Source organism: Rhea americana, unplaced genomic scaffold (genome assembly GCF_003343005.1).
Source record: "Rhea americana isolate MKP2758 unplaced genomic scaffold, rheAme1 scaffold_221, whole genome shotgun sequence".
NCBI classification, from domain to species: domain Eukaryota; kingdom Metazoa; phylum Chordata; class Aves; order Rheiformes; family Rheidae; genus Rhea; species Rhea americana.
Genome location: NW_028186333.1, coordinates 886,336 through 911,928, shown reverse-complemented (window position 1 = coordinate 911,928; position 25,593 = coordinate 886,336). Strand labels below are relative to the sequence as shown.

Sequence of the window (25,593 nt, the reverse complement as noted above, 5' to 3'; positions counted from 1 at the left end):
ATTCTGAAGTATGATGAAGTACATTTTCCCCTTTTTTTTTTTTTTTTTTTTAAGAAACATATAGAACATAGGGACAAATGAATGAACTAGCACTAGTTGTTTGTAAATGCCTTCTAAAGCCCTGAACAGCTAGCATGAAGGTTGTCAAACAACTCCGAAATATTCCCATCAGGTTAAATCTAGTCATACACATGCAGATAGTATTAATAATAAGTGCTCTGATTCTCAGATAATGTTAATCTGATACATCAGCCACTGCATTAACAGATCAGTCTTGCATAGCTCTGAGTTGTTTTCAGAGCATTTGAAGTAAAGTTTCCTGTTTAAAAAACTGACGTCATCTGTACCTCATGCCGAGCTAGGTATGAAGGGCATTCTCAAACCTACTAATTCTCCAAATAAATCCTCTCTAGGGAAGATTTGCTGTCCTCCATCCTAATTAGAGGAACATCAGGATACTGCTTTACAATGTTTGGATGCTCCTGCACTCTTGAAGATTTCACTACATATCTGTGCAGGAGATGCTGACTGTTAAAGGGTATATTTTCAATTAGAAACACACTGTTTTGTCATGCAGTAGTAAACCTGCTCAAGGTAAATTAGCATGGTAATCCAAGACAGAAATCATAGTTCATATCTACAGAGGAAAGAGATCAAGTTTGGCTGCCAGTTCCAGTTACTTCGTTTTAATCACTATTTAATTTAATCTGATGACTTTCCTTTTTGCAACACAGACATTCTGACATCCTCCAAGTTAAACTTCTTCAGATGAGCAGTAAAGTTGTTTCAGAGTTTTCATGTTATATTCCCAAAGTTATGGAGAATACTGTGTTTATTACCCTGGTTTCCTCCTGAAAGTTCTTCAAATTGTAAGAGACACTAATCAAGGGAAGAGGAATAAAAAGACTAGAGAGTGCATTCCCTGCCCTACTGGCTCATATAGTCTTACTCTCYCATATTTTCCCCCCTCTCTGAATGCTCAACTTTAAATGGAAAATTAGAGTATTACTCTTGATTTAAAGGTGTCAGTGATACAGATGCTGATGTCATCATTTCATTAGCTATATGAAATGACTTTGACATCCATTTGTTATGGCACCGACATCAAGAAAAGCTGCTTTAAATCAGTACAAAGGGTTACAGACAATTTTTGTTCTGGGAAAAATTACATCAGACACTTAGCTAATGAAATTACATTTCATTTAAATACACTGATATCAATTAACCATAAATGACACAAGACTCCAGATAACCACCACTTCCAAAGTTCAGCCAGGCATTTTGTTGTTAATCATGGTGTCCAGACTACTAAATCTTTTCCTAGAAATTCAAACATCCATCCATCCAACCTGGATTCCATGCTAAAAAAAGCTCAACAGAAGACATGCACAAGAAGAATTCAGTGACACTTCTTTGGGCAGTTTTATCACAAGTATGTGCTATACAGAACCACTTCAAATATTAAAAAGCATTTTTGCTAGCATGAACAGCACAGCATGCACTGCCTCTACAGATTAAATAAGCACAGGAGTGTTGCTAGTGTTATGACCCTAGGTACCTCTGGGCAACAACAGATTATGTTTCCAGATTTGTACCAGAGGTATGCTATGATGTCAAAACAAAAAATATGCTTTCAGTAAAACAAATGAATTAAGAGCCTAATTACCAATATAATACTTTGAGGACAGACTAAAGATGGTATCAGTTACTAACTCAAGTCCATACTCTTCCCTCCAACTTTTTTCTTAATTAAAACTCACCACTTTTATACAGTCAGTCTTGCAAAGCACAATGATTTCCTCCCGTTGGTTATGTTGTGAACACTTTTCTAATAGGCTAGAAAACACTGTTCTCAATTCATTTGTAGCGCTCAGTTTCTGAAGACTAAGTCCCAGGTTCTAAAATACTACAGTGCAGTAAAAATAGAGAACCACCATGTAAACAGGCTTATCCTCTTCTGTATCAACAGAAAAAAATCAGTAGTAACTTTGTAATGACTGAGCCTTCTGATCCCAGAATCATGGGCAGAAGATTCAATGTCTGACCAGCAAAAACACGACCCTGCGGCCTTGAAAAAGGGGCAAGAACCTCCCGCCCCCCCCCGCCTCTGAGATTACCATGCTGATGGCAGCTGCCATAATACAGAATTTAGCTCTTTGAAGATTTTATCATACCCATCCCAAGCCTTTTTATAAGGGGAATCATTTTCCATACACAGTTTCTCTAGTTAACAGGCATTCAGAAGAAAGTGATACAGAACTGTTCTTACATAGGATGCATTCCATAGTTACTTTTGAGCACTTAGGTATAACACACTACTTCACACTGATACTCCACTGGCCAGCTGCCTCTGTGCTTGCCTGGTACTGTTGGTTTCCTGAGTCTCTCTGCCTTGTGTGCCATTACTGGATTACCAGGGGAAAAGTCCACTAGCCACTTTTTGGTTTGCAGAATGAAAGCCTTTGTTACCATGTAATGGTAATGTCCACACTGGCTATAAATTATTTTCTTTAGCAAGAGATTCAATTTCTAATATATTTCTTAAAAACACTCCAAACAGCCTAAGCAAACCACTTGAGAAGCACAAGTGGGAACAGTCTCACCTTCCCCCCTGCCCCCTGCTAGTTTTGCAGGCACCATTATCTTACCCCTAAGCACCTTCTCTTCATGTTCCTCATCCAAACTGTTTTCAGAAAAAACTTCTTGCTCAATATTTTCTCCTGTATGAAGGTGTAGGCCACTAAAAACTTTCCGATTCTCTTCCATTTTATGGAAAGCCTTGTCTACATACGTTAAATTGGTGCTCACTTCTTTGATCAATAAAACCAGATCAGCCTGAGTATTTAATCGAGCTTCCATTTCTTCCCTTATTCGCTGGATTTCCTCAAGCACAGTTCTTATATCCAAGTGACTGGATTTCATCTCTGCTTTCAGATCTTCTTTCATTTGTTGCTGGTTCCTCTGCATTGCTAATACTGTTCTGATTTCCTTTTGAGATGTTTCCATATCGTGCTTTAATTCCTTCTGTCCAGCTTCCATCGCCACCTGGCTAGCTTTAACTTCTGCCAACAGTGTAGCAAGRCACTCCATCCTGACCCAACAGGAATCACTTCTGGTGTCACAGTTTCCAAGCAATCAGGGACATTTGTGAGCCAACAGCAGAGTTCTAAGATAGTAACAGAGCTAGAATATAGCTGTTGGTGTAGTATCCTACTTCAGTTCACACTGTGCTTCGATTATGGTACTAGGGAAAAGCTTAATGCGAGGTAAGATGAAGGTATTAAATAAAATACCTTAAACAAGCAGGGTTGCAGAGACAGAACTCCATCTCAGGACTCGGTCAGAGCACTAACCAGTTTAATTACCAGATTGTGCCACACCTGAATTTTTAGAAATCTTTTGCTGACATCATTGTACGTGGGATGTCACCCACAAGGCCACTCCCAGTCATCTGATCTGTGTATCAATCAAAGTGCCTGGCCATCAGTAACTGTATTTGCTGCAAAGCAGCCAAACAGTTTGCAAGAACACAGCAGCCCTTCCTTTTCAATACAAAGTCTCAAAGGGACTCTGAATTGCCTGTAGAAGCTCAAATAGTTCAACACAATGTAGTTATTTCAACTGTATATTCAAAGAGGTAGTTCTGCACCCACCCTTCTGCTGATGTTCGCCCATAGGAGTTCACGAGTAAATCCAAGAGCATTTTTGCCATTCTCCCAGCTCCACTCCTTAAAAACTATTCATGCCCATTTAGCCATCTTTGGAAGAACTCAGATCCTGAGAAAGCCCTCTAGCTCACAAAAATGACCAACAGTTATCAAAGCAACAGGAGAAAACTGACTAATAAGCTGGTTTTGTTATGTTGGGGAGGCTCTTTTAGCTATCAAGTCTGACATAAATTTTTTCTTTACAGAAGCTACAGCTTCTCACCTTTAAGTGCTGAATTCATTGCAGTTGATACAGATTCCACATAAAAACATATGCAGGCAGACATGACACCAGGCTACAACTTGTTCTGTACACAGAAATTTAATTATGAAGTCATTTAATTCAATTTGCAGGGGGAGAGAAGAGAGTGGATCTTGGCCTACAGGATGCACCCCCTCTGCTTTCAAACAGGTAACCTGACACTGAAGCCCAGAATAATGCCAAGCATTCAGAGGAAGACTAACCATCACTCAGGTTGGAGCTCACAAGAGTTTTTACACCACCTTTGCACTGTCATGGCTCCATGAAGCCATCGATTTTGGAAACCACAAGCACCCATAAACACCCCAGAGGAGAAGTTAAACTATCTATCCAAAGCTGTAATAACCCCACTCACTGCTGTTCCTGGCTGGGAAGCATTACAGAGAACACCTGTAGCATGGCATGCATAGATGCAGGACTTGCAGCTTACCACAATGCTGCTGCTCAGGGACAACCTGTCAATTTGGAGAGTCCCATCTGTGGAACAAAGTTACTATTTGCTTTCCTGTCCAGGTACATTAGTGGGACTAGTAAGGTGGTCTGAGACGCACACTTGCATCTGGACAGTCTGAGAACAGACCAGCATGGCTTGCTGGTGTTGCCAGGCTGTCCTACTATTGCAGTGGTGGCACAGCCCCCTGCTGGACACAACACCCACAGCAGAGTTTCTCCCCTAATTTCTGCATCTCATCTACCAGGCTACAAATACACTTTCTGGTGATACACCTGTATTTAAGCTAAAGGTTTTTCCTAGTACAGCTATAGGTTGCAAGTGTGGTTGCCTCCTCTCAATCCCCCACTGCATTTCTAGATGGATGGATATCCTGTAAGCTCTTAAGCATTCATAYTCACACAAAAACATCAGTAAGGCTGACCATACAAAATAGATTRCAGAAGTGCAAACTGAAATTTGAATCCAGAAAAGATCTGACAAAAGGAATTAAGCAGGTAAAAAGAGCCAATTATGAATGCTAGTACATCAGCACCCTTAAACAAACAGTCCTTCAGCTCAGCAGTATAATACCGTACTCTATTTCTCTACAGAGGAACAGGCTCCCCCAGACAGTAACTCAGAGCAGAATCCAAAGTGCAATATGGAAGGAGCCTTGAGGGGAGCCTTCCTCAAGCTGACAAAGCTCAAGTGACTAAACTCTGTGGCTTTGTCTTTCTTGTCCAATGCTACCAGCTCCAAAGACTGCAAGCTCCTTGCCATGTGTATGCACCCACCTCGAAGTGCTCTGATACAATATAATGCATCGTGAAGAACTTTCCTTCTTGGAAACTGGCCTATTTGAAAACACTAATTTCATCTAGAATTATATCAGTGCTGTTCATACATTCTCTCCTTAAAATAAGAAGTCTGATCCCTAAGGACTGTTTGATGATTTGTGAAGATCACCCTCAGTATGCAACTTTAGACAGGCTTCCTTTACTTATCTCCGCTTTGTAAAACACCCTTCAAACTTCCGTGAATTAAAGTTACAGGTGTTTTGTACTACATAGCAAATTGGAAGTCTGAGCTTGCTGGGACTTACACCTCAGCCTTGCTGAGGCTTTTACGTACAGTCTCTCAACAGGAATATTCTGTAGCTAATGATAAATGTACAATAGCTTTGAGCAGTATGCAAAAAAAATTTATTGTCTTTGGAATACCACTTTCTGTTGCTGTAAGTCAGCTTCTCTTCCAGTTAAGTTGCCTCTGTCCTTAATGCATCTCAAGTAACTTGATATTGTCTTCTATTTGTGGAGAAGAAGAAGAAAAAAAGTTCTGATTAACRGCAAATCAAATACTGATGAGTATTTGCTCTCAACAGTAAATTACTGATTAAAACAAGAGGTTATTTAAATACAACCTGATATATTTGGGTAAGGTATGTCTTGTTTTTTTTCCCCAAGTTTTTTGTTTTGTTTCTTAATAAAAAACCTCAGAATTTTCTATATACTTAGCCATCAGCAGATACCAAGATTTTTATACCTCTAATATTACAGGAATAAAATCTATGAGTTGAAACATTTGAAGATATGCATGAAGTTCTGTTTTGAAGAACTCACTACACCACACTAACAGCTGTATTCTACTATGTTAGGTAATGCAACACATTTTAAATATTTAATAAGAAAAGTCTACATAAAACTTAGAACAAATCATAAAAAACATTTATTACTTTCACCTTCAGTATGGTTTCATCTTCTAACTAGTATAGTCTCGACTGGAGTTAGACTTGAAAACAACAACTGGATATTTTCATTTCCCAAATATGAAAGGGTAAGCATCTAGATGTTGCATCTACTTTATTTGGCTTTCCCCTGTTCCAGTAAGTCTGTTTTACTAGTTATAATTGGTAACTGAGATAAACAAACAAAAATCAAAAAATATCTTGCATTTTCTGGAGTTAGGCTGGCAAAGAGTCTGAGAGCTAAGAATGACTAAATTCAATCTCAAAAAAAAGGGACTAAAAAGGGCTGTATGTGTATAATAGGAGGGAAATTCGGCCAGCTGTAAACCGCAATTCTAATTTCTTTCAGAACTCCTGCTCCGGGCTGCAAATCCAGTAAGTGGTTTCAAACAAGTATACAAGAAAAACAGCCACCGAGCTCAAAATTAAGTTAGCGGTGTCTCTAGTGGATTTGGAAGGCTAGATGTTTTGGAGGAGATTCTTCCAACCCCACTAGTACAGAGCTCCATAGCTTCGTCAACCCTATTTGACACCAAGTGTGAAAAGTAAAAGTAGCTTTGGCTACTACTTAAAAAACAGATTGTTGAAGCTAAAGTTCAGACATTGGTTCAGTCTCTCCCTCATCCTAAGTGAAAATTAAGGAAATTAAGTTCACTTAATTCACTTAATTTCACAAGAAATTAAGTGAAACTTTTGCCTGCCAACAGCTTGGAAAATAGTGAACACACTTTCCTTCTGTGCCTCTCAGTCTAAGGTCCTTAAGATAGCAACCGTTTGTACACACTCCTGAAAAAGTTATGTATTGCTTCTAAGCAGTACCTCAGGCCTTTCTATATAAACCACTGTGCACAACCCTTACTTGCTCTGTTCACACTTTGAAGGAGTCAAACCTGAGACAGTTTTTGTCTGCAACAAAACAGCTTTGTATCTCAGTGCTGTACGTGCCTATCGTGTGCCACCAGAATTCTGAAGAAGGTGCTGTATCTTAGCAAGTTAGCTAGSTAGTTATTTAGCTGGTCTGGGTTCAAGAAGCTGGAGGAAGAGAAACAACATTGCTCATCTTGCAGCTCTCCCCACATCTATGCAGGGTGAAATTTAAGATGACAACTAAATGCTTAGAGAGCAGAGCTGTAGCTCTCACACTCCTTTACTCTTACTGTAACTGCTTGAATATCTCTTATTTAAGGTCAGCCTCTAGTCTACGCCTGGGGATATCAGTTTCTATATTTTAGTTGTTACTAAATCCATTTCAGATTGTCCTGAACAAAAATAAATAAATAAAATTTTAAAAAGGAAGAAGGGAAGTTTTTAGAAAGGTCACAGTAACTGAACAAAACTTAACTATAAGTAGCTAAAACTTGGCCTATATGCTTAAATTGACTCAGCAGGATTAAAACCTACACAGCACAAATTCCTTTGCCTTTCTCTGCAGAGGTTTTTTTGACTTTTTTTTTTTTTTTTTGGAAATACTGGTAGTGTCCTGAAGATGGTGTGCAGAGTCATCACACACTGAGGCACTCAGTTTGGAGTACTGTTTCAAAACTGTATTTGTCCTTACCTGCCAACTTATCTTTGGCTTACAGCATCAATATAACCTTTTTGATTTATTACTTTTTGCTCCTCATTTCCAACCACAGGACTGGATTTTCTCCTAATTCACATGATATTGAAAAGGAAAGAGGTATCTCAGATGTATTTATGCAAAGAGTTCTACGCCTGTTCAACATTTTAATCACATGCTTAACATATGTCTTGCAACACTGCCCATAAGGGATTACATGCTGGTATGGAGCAAGTCTCTTCTGAGGCAGAACCTGTTAGCATGTCCAGTGCGTCACTGTCCATTACACTGATGATTACTAAGTATAAAGAAAACCAAAGATTTTTGCATCAGGTTCGCACCCTAAAGCTGTTACCTAAAACCTGTAATACACAGCACGCAGCTTATCTTCCTGTTTGTTGACATAACAACAGGCATAAACCAGAAGTGCTTTCATTATAGTGTACTTCACACACTAATAGGGGTGAAATAGGAAACTGGGAGAGAAATGAGACAGACAAAACCAAGAGATAGCAAACAAGTTCTTTCCGCCCACACTTCACCTCTTYCCCCCCCCCCCAAAAGAAAAACCTGCACACCTTTTTAACTGAGCTTCTGTACAACCTCTGCCAAAAGTTTAGAAGTCCCAGGCAGTCCTCCTTGATTAATTCTATGCAATGGTTCTTTTAAAGACAGATATCAGCCTACCCCTCGGGAGGTATTTTGAAACATACTTACCCTGGCAGGTTCTTAAGTGATAACCCACAGCATGAAGCAAACATGCTGCCCTACAGCGTGATGGCCTGAACATTTTCTGTTTGGTTATGAGCGCTTTTCTACCATCTTGCAAGGCAGAGAGAATTCACTCTGCAATCAGGAGATGCTGAAGGCAGCCTTGAGACCAAAGCAAGCACAGTATCAGGAATGCAAGTGTGACACTGCGCTAAGGTTCCTAGATAAGCCTCAGAGCATGTCACCCTTCCAGTTCCTACCGCAATAAAATAGGTTTTCACCCAAGGACAGCCTTGACCTGGGTCACCACATGCATATCTCTATTACCCAGTCATTAATCACCTCAACTAATTAATCACCTATTTCCCCTCAGAAAATTTGCCTTCTTCCAAGCGATTTACACTGATGTCTTGGTTTCCATAAAGTGTCACCTGTTATATAGAAAGCAGCTCTTGAGCCTGTACAACTATTTTAGGGCACTGTCAAGTGCACTCCTGACTTCCTCTCAGAGCACAGCACTTTTTTTCCCCCTACAAAGAGGGTATGGCAGTGATGCAGAGTTGTTTGTCAGCAATGAGATGATCTGTTGCTAAACTGACTAAGCATACAGAATCTCTGTATTTCATCTAACTGTTACTGTTTATGATTAATCTTCAGAAATGTCAGTAAGGCTACTATTTAGGTTTTACAACCTACATTAACCTTATACTGAAGCTCTGCAAGGAGCTAAGTTATGACATTTCTGAAGATATCTAAACTAAACCAGAGAAAATGCATCATCTTCCAAAGTGCTGGTGTCTTTCAGAATAAAAGTACAAGGAGGAGTATTAGCTCATTCATGTCATTGCTGCAAATTCCGGACCTAACAGCCTATGCATTTTTTTAAAGAACAAGTTCTGGTGGACAGTCCATAATAAAGTAAGAGAGTTAAAGACACTCCTGAACTGTGCCCTATGCTCTCTACTAGTATTGTTTGTTTSTTAGTCATTGCACCAGAAGTCATCAATCTCTGCTGAGGCAAGGTTAACAACACCGAGACAAATTCCTGTCAAGAGTGGTTTAATTTGTTCTTAAAATCTTCTCAGGGGGTTCCCTGGGCAAGTTAAATCTAACACTTATCTTTTTGTCCATAGCTGAGTGCCCACAACTGAGTAAAACTCCTGATGAATAATTCAGGTCTTTAGCATTCAAAATCAGGTTTTGGTTCTGCAGGAATACACAAAACAGTAACAAAATTATGAGTCTTCACAAATACTGGTGAATATGTGCTCAGCAGGAGAGCCCCAGCAGTCAAGCTGTACATCAGCATATACCACATGCAACTCCAAACAACCTAGAGAGGCAAGTACTTAGGCAAGAAAGGGCCATCCACAAAGCAAGAAGAGGGAGTCCTCATCTCAGCTACCGGTTCCAATTCCCTCTTTGTCRTCATCATATTACCTATTCATCACCTGAATATCAACATTCATTCTCTGTAACAATTCCCTCAGATGTCAGATCACAAAAAAGGCATTTTGCCCAACTACTCAATTGTTTAAACTTCCACCATTTTAACAATTCAGTCCTTGCACTTTTTCATGATACTACTTCTTCCAGYTCAAATCTGATCTGACTGCACGTAAGATTAGATCATTGGTTATGATCTCCTCATGAGCCACATTTCATGCAGATATTAACAGGCTAGCAAAGAAGTTTTCCATTCTGTTCTCACATATGCAAGGTAGTCTCCTATATTCTGAGGARTCAGATATGTAGACAGCTGAACTATTTTTTCCAACTACTTCTTAAAATACTGCCTTCATAAAAAGGGTGACAAACATTATAGATTCAGAGAAATATCAAGTAACTGAGATATTGTTATTTCCAAATTCAAGCAAGAGAAGTTAACAGACTCATTCTTTGGCAYCATAGATTTCTTCTAGATCTATACCTCAAACTTTGCTCAAACATCAGGTTTTAAAGGCTAATTGTACTCTGCACTCAAGAAARATTTCATGGCAATTCAAACAGAATTCTTGTAGCATTTAGAATTAAACCTTTAAGTTTGAAGGCCACCATCTGCTCACATACCATAGAGTCCCATTCTGTTGCAACAAAGGCAGGCTGAAGAAAGAGTTCAAAGTCAGTTTTGTTTTGTTGTTATTGAATCATTTGGAGTTAATTACGTCATTGTGCCAGCTATTGAGTTAATTTAGCAATTCTTCCTCCGCAACAGGCAAATGTTCTGCCAGTTAGCTGGTAATATCAGCTCTGTTTWGTGTTAGGTCCAAGAGTTTGATGTTTGTCATCTGTTTTTCTGAATTGCTCAAAATCTTTCAAAATAAGGGTCTACATAAGGCTCAGTGACTTATAGAGAATAATTATTTTTCCTTGAGAATAGGTACACCAAGAGATCTATAAAATATCACTTTGATCATAGGACTACAAAATAATACACAACATCATTTCTTGCACAATATCTGCAGTTATCTAGGATGGAGAGCACAGAAGGGTTTTTTGTTTGAACTCTGAAGCTATTTGTTTAATCACATTAGTATGAGCTGATGTTACATGACTGTAACAAATGTCACTAGGCTAAGCATGGCACTGAAATGCTGCCTAAAGGATATTAAAGAAAGAGGAAAAGCAGTAGAAATGTAAAAAGCCTCCAGAGCCTCAGTTATATTTTATATTTAAAGTTATATTTAAAGTTTTATCTTTGTGTCAAAATCATTTCTGAATATATCCCACAACAGCTTCCTGCTTTACAAGACTTTACATACAAACATATCCAGATTACATTGAAACTCACTGATATTCTTTAAAAAGCTAGGCAATGTCACTTCTATGCATATAGGAGGCATCACAATTAATGCTAAAAAGAATGCCTATAATATTACTATTTTATATACCAAAAAGTTAATTCTAACATTTTTCTCATAAAATAGGATGACTGCAGTTTGCAGTTTCAAAGTACACAATAAATAGCTAACATTCAAATTCTCCTTTTGGCACACGCAGCATTTTTTCTTGAACTTTTAAAGTCATGACTTTCTTACTATAAATTAGAATTTACAGACCAAGCTAGGACAGCAGCTTTGTCCATGAATTAAAAAGAATTATCAGCAAGGACAGAGGCATGACCATCAAGTCTGTAGGGGCTCATAACTCAAAAATAACCAAGCAGTTACTGGGGGAAGGATGGGAAGAAATTGCAGTACAGATTAACAGAGTAGAAGCAAACATTTACTTTCCTTTCTGATGACTGCTCTGGCATACCTAGAGGGTGGCATAAGGAAAGTTGCATTATTCTTGTCCTGTACATAATTAGAGTGTTACCAATTTCTATAACTGTTTCATAGTTTGGTTAAGAATTTGGGTTACTGAGGTTAGCACTGTTCTCCTAAGGGATTAGGAATGTTATTTACATGTATCTACCTCCATTGGTGTAGTTATATGTTAAGAAAATACTTATATATGTCAAAAGAAAAATAACTTCCACTATTACTATTTCACTTGACAATAAGCTCCTGCGTTTTACATAAGCATCCTTCTGACTACACATATTCACACAGTTAACAAATGAAGTCTCTGCAGAATGAAGAAAAATTTAAGCCTCCAAAAGTATACACAGAGTTATAACATCTTTCAGGAGGCAGCAGCATAGCATGTTCTAAGGAATACCAGCCTAATTCAACATATGTCTAAAGCTAACCCTTAGAAAGTACTTTAAATCTACCCGAGGGGTAAAATACAATTTCCTGGCTAACAGAATAAAAATGCCTGTTAACAGAAACACTTCAGTTGCTGCTAGTTAAAATCCTCCATGTGAATTCAGTTTTCCATTCTGCAGTGAAACTTCAAGGCAGAAAACATGGCATCTCAAGTGCCAGATCTCCCGGCATCAAGGCCAGTGGTGTGTCCTCTTTTCCAAAGATACAAAAGCTCCACTTATACAATTGCTGGCAGTCTCCATGTTGCAGTTAGGGGACTATTTCCGTATTTCCTGTTACGCTAAGCRGTTTTCCTGTTACTACGTAGCACGCGTTCCTCCCCGGGGAGGCCCCGGGACACTGCGCACCGCCGCCTCAGGAATGGCCTGCTGAACCGTGCCCGAGCGCAGCGCAGCACAGCCCGCGCAGAACTATCTCGCCAAGCTGAAAAACAGAGAACACGGCAGTGCCCCGAGCTTGCATTAGCAACAAGACGTACGTCCTTTCAATATCCAAGAGGTACATAGTCCTTTCCAGGCTTGCTGATTGGACCTGGAAATTAAATACTAGTCTTTGCTTAGAAGTCACTTGGAAGAAAAGTTCATGAATGCAAACTCTGCAATTAAGGATCACTCGGACAGACACTGACAGAGCACTGCTAGCCTGACAGGCACTAGTGCCCCCCTCAAGAAAGCGAACATTTGTGGTGCCTGCCGTAAAGTCCAAGCAATTCCTGTGGAGGAGGTTTAAAGCATTTGTTGTATCACTCTTCACATCTAATGCTCTCCTGAGCCTCCATATACTTCTGCTTAAGTTAACGAACACCAACTGTGAAACCAGCTGACCTTCCCTTTTGCTTAAGCAGCTAGCGGCCGGGACAAGGGAAAGGACAACAGTAACTTTCTCAGGGAGGTGATAGTTCACCTAAATCAAAAGTTCACTGAGGAAGACCCATAACTTACTAAGATGACTAAAACCTGTACATGAGATTAACATCTCTGATTACAAACACATCTACTTGTGCTACTAACAAATGCAAGAAGGAAAACGTTCAYTGTACATTCCAGATGCATCTCATCTTCTTTGACCCCAGCTCATAACAGAGGTCCCTCCTGAGGCACATGAATATAGTTTTAATAGGTTGATGTTACTCACTTCATATTAGGACTTTAAGTGGCAAAACACATTAGTTTAATAAGCAGATTAAACCTTTTGTAGTTTGTATAGTAATACCTGAAGGTGGCATATGCTTATAGCTAAGAATGCAACATTTTTAGGCTTCTGCTTTATTCCAAGTACAGCAGTTTAACTGGCATTATAAATAAGTTCACTCATTCTCCAGCTAGAAGTATTTCCAGTATTCTTGTTTTGCTATTTAGCATTTGAAGTTTTTTATTACAAAAATAGATTTTTGTAATAAACTTTCAATTTTTAATARTCTACATGCTTCTAATATTAACATTCACAAGCAGACAAAAATGAAGGCCAGTGAAATATCTGAGACTGAAGAACAGTACTAAAGAAGGAAGACTAGTATCTTTAATGACTATTATTAGCAATATTTCCCAGGCTTTTCTACCAAAGTACTGCAAGTACTGCAAAGTACTGCAAGCTCTTAAGAAAAGGCTGAGTTTTCATTAAAAGATGTGCATCACAAGTGTCCATCCCAGCTGCTCTGTTTCTTCCCTAACTAAAACTATTTCCATAACATCACATTCAAAATGTTTACACAAGCATCTTGAGAAAGAACTTGTACTTACTATAAATGTTTAAGTAGCATATGACTAGAAGTAGCAAAAGTAAATTTAACCAAGACTTTGAAACAGGACACAAGATTATTAGCTCATTTGCTATGACTATCAGACATCAGTTAAGAAGATACCAAGGCAGGTTCATAAATAGTAACTGTAATTAAACACCTCTGTCAGATATAAGCCAGGTTATTTAAGGTGGGTTATTTCTAACTGTCCACATACTCAAATATAAACTGAATACGATTTTTTTTAAAAAAAAGAGATTTAAAGATGTAAACTATACTGCTGGCACAGAAAATCAAGTGCTATTTTATTCACCCTGTAGGACAGAAGAGAAACATCAGTTTCACACTGAAGAGCATAATTTACAGAGACTGTTAGAAAGGTGCTGGCAAYTCCACTAAGTATATCATAAGTATAGCCTAAATGGTGTCTGGCTGTACCAGAAAAAGCAGAGCAGAAGTACAACTACAACATGGCAAGGTTTTCCTCAAAGCACAGAAATTTGATTGCTCAAGGGTGGAAAAGAGAAGAGAGAGGATTTGTGTCTATTTGAGGTCTTCACCAGCATCCTAAGAAAACTTAAAAATTAAATTTCCTTTTGAAAATACAGCTTTGAATGTTAAAATTCACTTTGTATAAAGTGCTTCGTTAAAGAACCCTACAGCACTAATACACTGTATTATCATGGTAAAAATAATTACTTGTTTTTAAAATGAAGATGTAATTCAATTAAGTCATGCTGATGTCAGCACAACTCCAGTTAACCAGAGACAGCAGATATGTCAAAGATGAGTAAATACAGGCACAGGTGAACTCAGCAGCAAGCCAGCCAGCTTGAGTAATGCAGCCTTCAAAATACTTTGCTCTTGAGGAAGGAGGGCCAACAAAGGTAGGGTGTGTTTGCAAATATTTTTTCTAAATATGTTAGTTTAGATATGGTATTTGGTGAAACATTCAAAAGCTGTTTTAAACACTGACAATTTCCTAAAAGACATTAAATCTATCTAGTTCTTTCCTACAAATGATGCTCCTCAGTACAAGAAACTGTTTTTGCAGGAGAGGCAAACTCCTTCATTACAGGAGACTAAATTAAAACTGATCTAAAAACAGACATTMTCTCTTGCAATGGACTGCAACAAGTGAGAAGTGTGGTCCCAAACCATTCAATACAGGTTTCACAGTACTCAAACATGACTTTAAAAAAGGTCAGTTTTTGCAGCAATGAGACCTATGTTTAATTGAAGAAATAAACTTTTTGGCTTCCACTCCCCCCACCATGCCCCTGTCACGGCTTTGTGCCTACGAAGAATAGCACCACAAAACAAGCCAACTGCCTGCAAAAACTCAAAGTGTTGCATTCTAGCATGGAAATTACATGATATGATTTCCCCCCAAAGCTGCTGCTTATTGGAAAGTTCTAATTGAAATGACCGTAGTTCTAATTGAATTGGCAGTAGTGTCTGAGCACTATGAGCCATTTCTACAACGGTAAAAAGGTTCATCTGCACAAGCCACGAAACTGGCAAAGGCAGTTTTTAGAAGTCTAAGTCTGGCTTTGATACACTGGAAATCTCCCAAAATAATTTAAAAGCTATTAAGGTCTGTAGCTGCCTGCCGCTTAAACAATACAAATTACAACTGGACCATTTTTACACGTATCAAGTGGAAATAAATGCACATTTAGCATATTCAATGATATTAGCATGGATAATTTGCTGGGCTTTTRTTTTACTATCCAATTAACTATTCTTACATGATGTTGAAGCAGTAATTCTACTTATTTAATATTGATAAATACTTCAGGCATCCTTCACCAATAATYAGCCTGCATAAGTGAAGGAATAAAATACCCAACATCACTCAGTACGGTGGAAAGTCAGAATGCAAAGAATTGCCATGTATCTGCTTTTCACAGTACTCTAGTTCTGCTTCTTCCAGTTTACATACACGTTTACATACATGTTCATGCTCTATTAAAGTATAGGCATACTGTAAGTATTAACATCACATACAAACCCTTTCTTTGAATCCTGAGGACAGGAATTCCTCTTCTTTCTGCTATCCAGGCTTTGTTTGAAAAGGGTTAGCCTTATTTTCATGTTATACTTGGCATAAATGCATAAATTGCATTAGACTTGTATAAAATAAGCATTGCCAACTCCAAAACAGAGCCCTACTGCTTAAAAAACAGAACCTCCTTCTAGCCATCACCTAAAGGCCTAGCTATCACCTACAGATGTGGCTATGATCTRTTAAGATTAAAATCAAGTACACAAGGGCAAGTCATTTAGTACCTATTCCTGAACAGATTAAACCAGCAGCTGAGTCTCATCAACTTCAACTGAAACATGAGTAAACCCAAAATCACTCATGACAAATTGTTTCCAACWATTTAACTTCTTTTGCTCAGAATAGATGAGTAGTTTATATTTCTRAGCTATTTTTTTCCTTGGCAGGTGATACAGATATTTAACATACCTATCCAGTATCAAATCTCTCTGGTAGGTTTTTAGATTTAGAATACTAAGGGTTGAGTGGTTTGGGTAGCTTTTTGCAGATTCTATATTAAAGCGCCTTGTTGGACATTAATCTACACTTCAGTTATTCTTAGGAAAAACCATGGCATATGAACAGTTAAGCAAGTCATAATACCTGAGGATTTCAGATTCCTCAAGATTTTGGTAGCTTGCTTAGGAGTACTGCTTTGCTACAGTTGGAAGCAACTTTGGGTAGTTCCCAGTGTGATCTGAAGTAAAACTTGGAGAAGTCATTTCACAAATGGATGTCATCTACTCAAACATATCCGATATTTACTTGTTGCTGGCAAAGAAAGGATTTTTTTTTTCTTTTGACATTGCCCTAGTAACATCAACTACTGTTTATCTAGCAGACACCTCTTATTCCCAGGTTAATAAGACAGTCTCATGGATTGGTAAACAATGGAAGTCACCAGAGATAAGAATACTAAGTATGTTTGCTCAGGGGAAAACAGCAGCATGGCAACAGTGCAGTTCAGTACACAATCCTTCAAAGACTCTAGGCACAAGGGCTTTGATCTGTTCTCAAAACTGTCTGCTTCTGCAGAATTTTATCTGTACATAAGAGAAAACGTAAGCAACACAAAAGGAATATTTTGAAACATTCATATAAGAATGTCTTTCTCCTGTAATTTAGATAGAATAATCCAGAGATGATGATCTACTCTGTCACACCATTGATGCATGAAGAGCATAAAAGCACTTTAGTCACTCTTTTGGTAAAAACCTTTACTTAACAGCTTAATAAAGGAAATACATTTTAAATTTCATCACTGAAAGGTACTGGTTCGTATTTAACTCATACCTATCATGTTTATGCAGTTGTGAAGTGTCAAAATTTTTGTCGTAGTAACTAGTAAAACTCATTTGCAGTAAATCAGAGGATGGGTAAATACAGTATTTTTTGAAGTATTTCAGTGATTGTTTTCCTGAAGATGCTCACTATTCACACTTAACAATACAGGTGTACCATACTCCCAGCAGCTGAGAAAAATGATGATTCTGGATGTCTGCCTGCATTTAAAAGGAGAAGACACTTCTGGATATGACCGCCTTGAGAAGAAGAGCTCAGAGCTATGAAGGTTAGACACAAGGCAATACACTGAATGACCTTAAAATACACTTTAAATTTTACAACAAGTTTCTTCAGGTTTAATTCTCATTCCTGCAAAACTCTTATTGCATTTGTTTTCCCCTTACACATGCTGTATGCTTACAGCAAGATACTTGACGGTACTTCAAGTATTACAGTTACCTTAACACCTCCACATGGACAAGGTAAGACGTAAGCTATGCAAACGCACTTCAGCCCAAGACTGTGGTGATAAACCTAGAATAATTCAGTGTCAGTGCAAACAACTGTCTGCCCAGCCATCATATACATTGTGAAGAACCAAGGCAAGCTTGTTGCAGAAAATCCTCAAACCAAGATGAAAACCTAAGAGCAAGTTCCATCCTCCTCCTCTCAAGACTGTTTGCATCCTAGCTTCACAAAGACACTGTACCACAAACTGTCAACCAAGACATAACAGATAAATCTTGACCTATGCTCCTCTGCTAAACTAYGTTAAAACTCTACATGTGAATAACTGACATAAATATCTCAAGGATGCTCTACAATCATGGAAGGTGCTCTGTGTTGTTACAGAAGGTAGCCACGAATGAAATCCATGAAAACACTTATCAAAACGCAATGCACATCAAAAACAGAATTGAATGATGCTTTCATAACTCTCTCATACACAGTATCATGTATTCCTGCTTGAACCCTGAAATTCCTTTTTCCAATTATTTCCTCATTTATTGGTTGATATAGCTCCTCGTACATTCTATTTCTCATTGCTTAGGTGACCTAGAAAGGAAGCCACATGTCATTTTAATAAACTACATTAAGACATTCATATAGATCCTGCAAAAACAAAAAGGCTTCCTCATGGTACTTAAAAAACAAACAAACAAACAAACAAACAAACAAGAAAACCCTCCAACCCTATGTGTTCTGCAGTATACATTGTCATTGCCTGATCTACTGTTGTAGAGCTTTATGAACCCAAAATAACCACAAACAAGTTTCAGTGCACTGTTTTGAGAAACACAGCTTATCTATACATACTTGCTTTCTCCCCTACAGCATGTGACCTGGTTTTCCAGATGCCCTACTTTTTTGGTATATTCAGCACTAACCAAACACTGGTCAGCTTTTTGCTTAACCTGCTGACTTCCTGCAAGACATGAGGACAACAAAGCAGAAGGGGCATACCAGGCAAAGAATTTATGTACTTTTAGTGCTATTCCATTAGTTGAATATAACACACATCAGAGAACACACACACACACACGCGTGCGCACGCACACACACAGAAGGTCTATTCAGCACTTACACAGGGAGGGCTGCCTAACTGAAACACATGGCTATTTTACATACTGTATTTAACAGAGGGATCCAACAAACYGGTTTTATTTTTTATATCCACTAAATGAAAGCAACACACAAGTGGATTCTCATCATTGTAAAGTTACCTTTGTACATGTAATTGAACATATTTTTATTTTTTTTAATTGATATAAATTTTGGTAGCAGCTAGTGAGCACATGGAGGACTGAACATTTTTCCCCCCTTGCTCCTTTATGATATTCTTCCTGAAATATGTGAAAATTTCATGTTGTTAGGAATATCAAGGATTTAGGTATATGCAGAAAGAGCATCTCATATAGGAATTTTCAGCATCAAGAGTGTTTTGAACCTAGCTTAAAAGACATACAAGCAAATTGGAACCAGCAGCCAAGATTTTATTTGGATAGTCAGCCTACATTATGTTCATAATTGATTTTATCACCTGGAGAAACTCAAACTGACTTTACTTTGCTGGAGAAAGGTAACAACAAGGAAAACATTTGAAGCTGCTATATGAAATGCCAGGATAGAAAGGAAAGCCAATTGGTAGAACTGATCTCCAAATATATCTGCAAAAAAAGGGTGGTATTCAAGAGAATAAGGAAATGCCTGAGAGGAAGAGCTTTTGCAAAACTAGTTAATGCAGCTGCTTGCTCCTCCTTAAGCAAAATGTAAAGCAGCAGTGTGGTAGAGAAAATAAGGTTTTTATGCAATATGCAGATTGCCATAGTTTTCTCTGGATGTCATGTATCCTAGCAAAAAAATACACACATGTATGTACATATGTATGTATATATGTACATACATGTATTTCCTGCAACATGCCCGAGGAACAATTATTTCCCACTCCAAATTTTTGCTTTACTTGTTTTACCTGTCACTTAAAATCAAAATCAGGTCATGTGCAGCTTTAAATTTTTTTTTTAATGTACATTCTTCTGAATATCTCTAAAGCATCTGAATGAAAAATTTGTACCTTTTTAGGTTTGTATCAACACAAATGAGCAAAAAAGTTTGCTTGTTCTACTTACAGATAAGACATGTTTAACATTTATATGACTACAGACATCTACTTGTAAACATTTAAATATTTCTTACAGCCACAAGCAGAAAAACATTGTGTGACAGCCTGCATTCATTCCTCCCTCACAGGAGGAGCTTTCAGCAGATAATCATTTTAATGATCAGATAAWTATTTAATGGCACCGACTTCCTGATTCTATTTTTGGATCTGTGGGAGGAAAGAGTAAATTTCAATTTGAATTTCATAAACAGAACACCCATCTTCCAAATTAACAGTTCAGTTTGGGTATGTGCACACACACAGAATTTAAGCTCAAGCTTTCCAGTTGCACAGAATATACAGCTATCTTGCTCAAAAGTCACACTTCTACATGAAATTCAAGAACTTTCATACCCAAAATCATTTTATTTACTATAAATAAGCTGCTGTTGAAGTAAACAAGATGTCCCCCATGCATATGCTAATCACCATATTAAAAATACAAACCTGTATGAAATATAACAGTGCTTTTCTTGTAACCAGAAGGTAGTCGAATGTTTCGGAGCAACCCCTTTGCGGTCAGTCGTACACGCATGTTGGATAAGGAAAATTTCGGGGACCATAACATGTCTTCAGTGCAATTGGAAAATAAGCAAGCAAGAAACAGTCTCCATATACTGTTACATGCTATGCTTTTAACGTATCCCTGGAATTCAAGCAATTCTTGCTTAAAAAAGTAAAATAGAATAAAAAACAAAAAACCAATCAGATCTCCATTCCTTTGCCCTTATTCCATGTGCACAAACAGAATCAGAAAAAGCAGATATGCACAGTGTAGATGCTGCTGGCAGCTTCTTCCACCAGATGTTGTAGAAACAAAGCTTGTCCTCAAAATAAAACCGACTTAGCGATTCAGAAAACCAACAGCCTCTGAATTACATCAGAGTGTTCATGCTTGAGCTGCTATGGGACTCAGTGGGGCTGGGAGCTAGAAGAGGAGAAAAGGGAGGAGGAGGAAGTGGGTGGTCTCCCCAGCTGAATATATCATCCAGTAATGTCACAGATCATATAATTATTCTTTGGAGACTGTTAGGGAGAGGATTACTTTAATATTCCTGAAGGCATACTCCAGCTCTCCTCTCCTCTCAGTGTCACTGTAGATTATTTSAGGGGGCATTTTTTGCAGTTTCTTTTGACTGACTTGAGTTTATCCAAACAGAATTATCAGCTAACATTTTCTACTAGAATTTTTCAGCTTTAAATATTATGTCAACATTTACAGTCTTAAATCCACAAATAATTCTATTCTGTAAAACAGTTCAGTACTTGAGGACTGCTTAACAAAAGTACTATTTAGTTTGGCAGTTCAACATTGCAGATGCTTCAGTTTATCAGCATAGGAACAAGGAAGCAGGCATCCATTTCACATTAAAACAAAACTCTTGCCAGCTGGATTCTGGATGTACCCAAACACTACGGCAAACAAGCAGTGCTACAGAAGTTCCTTCAAAATAGATGCTCTCTCCTTATTCAATTAGCCCTCGGGGGGGGGGGGAATGTTTTTCGCTATTAGATATATGCAAAGGTTTTTACAAACACATTCGTCCCTCCCAGCTGCCACCAGCAAAAAGATTAAAACAAACAAACAAACAAACAAAAAAAAACTAGAGAACAGAGAAACAGTCTTAAAGCAATCACTGTCCATTACAGAGATATCAAAACACTACATTTTTGCCTATGACCACGAATTAGAAATATATGCTGCTAAGCACTACAGACTTGCACTGACCATTYTTCTGTGTAAAGCACAGTTCACTACTTTGTCCAGAATCAGTAGCTGCTTTGGTGACCAGTYGTAAGCCTAGGGATGACAAGTACTGCCCAAGAATAGCCATTCTGGGACACAAGACAGTAACAGCTCGTATTTTCTTACTCAGGTTGCCTGCAGATTCAACTGAAGAGCTTCCACAGCCTTTGTACCCCTTTAAAGGCAATAAAATTAGTTAGTTCCCCTATCACAGTCCCTTGCTTCTACTTCTTCATCAAATCATGGGTAATCTTTTCCAGCATCTATCCCTCTGACAGTTTTTTGAGTTCCAGAATCCATTAAATTAACTTGCTCTGAAGCAAGTATAACCAAAGCAAGTACAATCAGACTGACAGGTTGCATCCCTATGGTACCTTACCCATCCTCCTCTCTTACCATATATCTGTATTTTAATAGCATGCCTTACTTGCTCAAGAAGCATAGAATTTTCAATTCTCTAGTGTTTATATACTGCATCAACTAGAACTAAAAATAGCTTTTTTAGTTTTTGCTTCATTCTCATCTCTAACGTCTCACAAACTGGTGCAACGAAAACAAAGCAGCTACTTGTAAGCACTGCAAAAGACCTGCAGCCCTGCATCAAGAAAATCAGACCTCTGTAGCAAACTGCCAAAGAATATCACTGAATGCCTTGTGATGGTGGGCCAAAATATATTTCCCAGCACAGTGATGTACCACCAACTTTGAAGTACTTTAACTCCTCTTTAGTCTTTGGTCCTCCTCTTCTCAAAATCATTCAGAATAAGTACAAAAGGCAGTAAATTAACTAGCTTTTTTGTTCGGTTCCCAGGGCAACCTCTGCACACAGCGGGGCTTCCATGCATGCAGTTCCTATGTTGTCATCATGCAATCTTTCTAGTTTGAGGAATGTTGGCATTAACAACACCTGCTTGCCTACCTGCATTTCCAGATCCCTCCCTAATCCAGCACAATAATCAAAGGAAGCACTTCCTTTTTTTGTGTTGGAAGATTATGGACTTTATGCTTAGGAATAGTTCTCAGCAATAAGCCAGAAGGCTTGTTAAAAGACATCACAGTAGTCTCACACTTTCAGCATAGATCATTATCCATCTCTTCAAATATTAGATCACTAATCAGATCATTTTGACAATAATGTCAGCTCTTCCCAGAATAAAGGCATCCTTAGACTTTGACTGAGCCTACAGTCAGTCTCCAAATGTTCCTCAAACTGCAGCCCATATCAGCTTCTCTTGCTCACAGAGAACCCACACCTCCCATTTTCCTCGAGCTCTCTGCAGCCCATTTTATCCGCTTCCCAAGGAGAGGACTGCTCTGTGAAGTCTAATGGAGCAAGCAACATATCCCACAAAACTCCTCTTTCACTGTCCCTCTTCCCGATCCCTAGTTTGAGTTCAGATAGACCATGAAGAAACAGCTATACCATAGGATATCTTTTTTGTTTTTTTTTCCTTTAAATCTTCTAACTAGGCAGAAAATACTTGAAAATACATTTTTGGGGCCTTTGAGGTGGGAATCCTGCTAAATCTTGCAAATCTGGAATAAGTCTGCTTTATACAGAAGTTGGATCTGCCAGCATTAGTGAAAAGCAACAGAAGCATGTCGGTCCCATCTAGCATCCAACATTCAGAGAGCTCAGACAAGCAGTCAGTGGAAAGACTGACCATCTCTATATGAATATTCCTTATGGGAGATTAAACTCACAGAAAGGTTCCTCCAATCTAGTATTTCCAGAGCTGTGTTACACCACAGTGGTGTCTGTGCATCTAATGTTGTTGTTTCTTGTGCTGAGGAAAACATTGCCCCCTACTCCATACCTGTACTGTTAAGACCATTTAGTACCTACTTCTGACAGGGTACAAAATTAGGAATGTGTTCCATGAGATCCAAACTAAGCACGACAAGAACATGCATGCATGCTCTACACTTGATGCGTAATGAGGATCACAGAGAGGTCTATTTGCATCTTGACATCAGATAAAGGAGATGGAAAAGAGGATCAGAAAAGAGCAAAATAAAATAAGAAATGATATACATCATGTATAGGAGAAAAGGATAGATAGCTTTTCCTTACCAGCACCATATTGTCCTCTTCTCCCCCAACTCCAAAGGGGAAAGAGGTGATCAACACAGACAGAGAGGCTCTTCCCCATAACAATCACACAAGTCAGTTTGTGCTGCTAAATGCATTAATACCTGATGACACTGTCAGATTGATAGTGGGTTTAGACCTATTTTAATCCCAACACATTTAGTGCATCTGCCACTCCCTGGTAACACTAGCAATATGACAAGGATGGAGCAAAGGACATCAGCATCTGTAGGTTCTTCAATTCAGCCTCCTAAGGCCAAGTCCACAGTTATTTGCATGTGTTCCTGCTGCCTCTGTTCCTCTTTCCACATACAACAATCACCAAGAGCCACCAGAGCAGGACAAGTGCCATAGCAAGCAAGTCCAAATCATAAACTAGATCTACAGATCTGAAAATGCCAAGCAGAAAACAACTGGCTTYGTGTAATAAGACAGCATGGTCAGAGCTGAGCAGATGGGTTTTACTGGAATGTTTTCATGAAGGAAGAACTGAAAGGTGATTGCTTATGCAAAAAGAGAAGTGAGAAGCAGGATCCTACTAGCAGCAAGAGTCATTTGTGCCCTAGTTTTTATTTCCGGAAAATTATCACCTCCTTCCCCTTTTCCTGTTACTGTCTTGCTCCAGGCAGCATTCCACTTTGAAAAGCTAATCTTTCTGCAGGCAGCAATATACGCCGGCATGCTGAGAGCTGCTTGCTGTTTCAGAACTTTCTTATTCTTTAAGTGAGTATTAGGGCTTAAAGTGAGAACTTCTTCCCTGCCTTCAAGCATGAACTAAGGTTCTAAATAATTTAGATTTCTTCTAGTACAGAGAGGCTTTTAGCCATCGTAAGGTCAGCAGCTTTTCAAAGCGATAACGCAGTGAATTTCCAGGCAAACAGCTTCAGAAGTCAAGCTGATCAGTGTCTCTTTTATGTCCAGTGCTGACATTTATGTTCTTTGCAATCTTTTTCAGAATTGAGAATAGCAACAAAATCCCACAGGAATCATTGCTTTTAACTTCCGACTTAAGAGAGAAGCCAGTTATATTCCATGTATAGGACATCTCTAACAAAAATGTCATTTTGGAGAAGTTGTTCACAATAACAATCCTACAGTGCTTAGAATAAAAATTGTTACTAGACACAATGCAGTTTTGTCACTAATATTAGCACAACATGCCTTAAAATATTAGGCTTCAGTGATCTAGCCAGAGGTATAAGGTGGGGGGGAAAGAAAAAAGAAAGAAGAAAAAAAAAAAAGGAAAAATACCCCCCTGCCTCTGGGATAACACCTTGAAGTTAAAAGTCCCAAAGAATTATACTATGCTACAGTGTCATCTAATTACTCAGTTTACTGCAGTCACATAAAACACTGTACATAAACTAATGCACTTCAGAGTCAGAGAGGACAGGAGGAAAAAGAAAAAAAAGAGAAAAGACTTGGAAAAATCAGATGAGATTCATATCTATGTTTAACTAGAGAGAGAAAAGACACAGATACTACAGAAAGCATAGCTCTAGGATGACATTTTCAAGGAGGCAATATAATTCAGCATAGCACACAGCAATTAACTGTGAAGAATAAGAGGAAAACAGTTTGCTGTTGGTATGTTACCCTGATGGTCAGCCAAAGCTCTAAAGTCACTTAACAAAAGTGGGAAGCTCCTCCTCCTCTTAGCTAGTTTTTAAATATCTGAACTCTCACTATTTTATTTTTCTCAATTGTTCAGACAATAGTAACAAACATGCCAGGTCCAGCTAATCCTTACAACACTGTCTATAATTTAAAGCCACTGTGACAGACTTCCAGGCTAGAAAACCCTCAAATTCCCAAAGCTAGGAGGTTTTCTTAAAGCATCAGTTGGACTCAGGTGTTACATTTTGCGCACCACCATTTCAGCTGCTCCCTCT

General features: G+C 38.4%; 1 protein-coding gene across 5 annotated transcripts in view; it reads right to left on the bottom strand.

Annotated features, from left to right (window-relative positions):
- MTUS1 (microtubule associated scaffold protein 1) overlaps positions 1–25,593 on the bottom strand; it is a 124,525-nt gene that overhangs the window by 37,327 nt on the left and 61,605 nt on the right. The window lies entirely within an intron of this gene.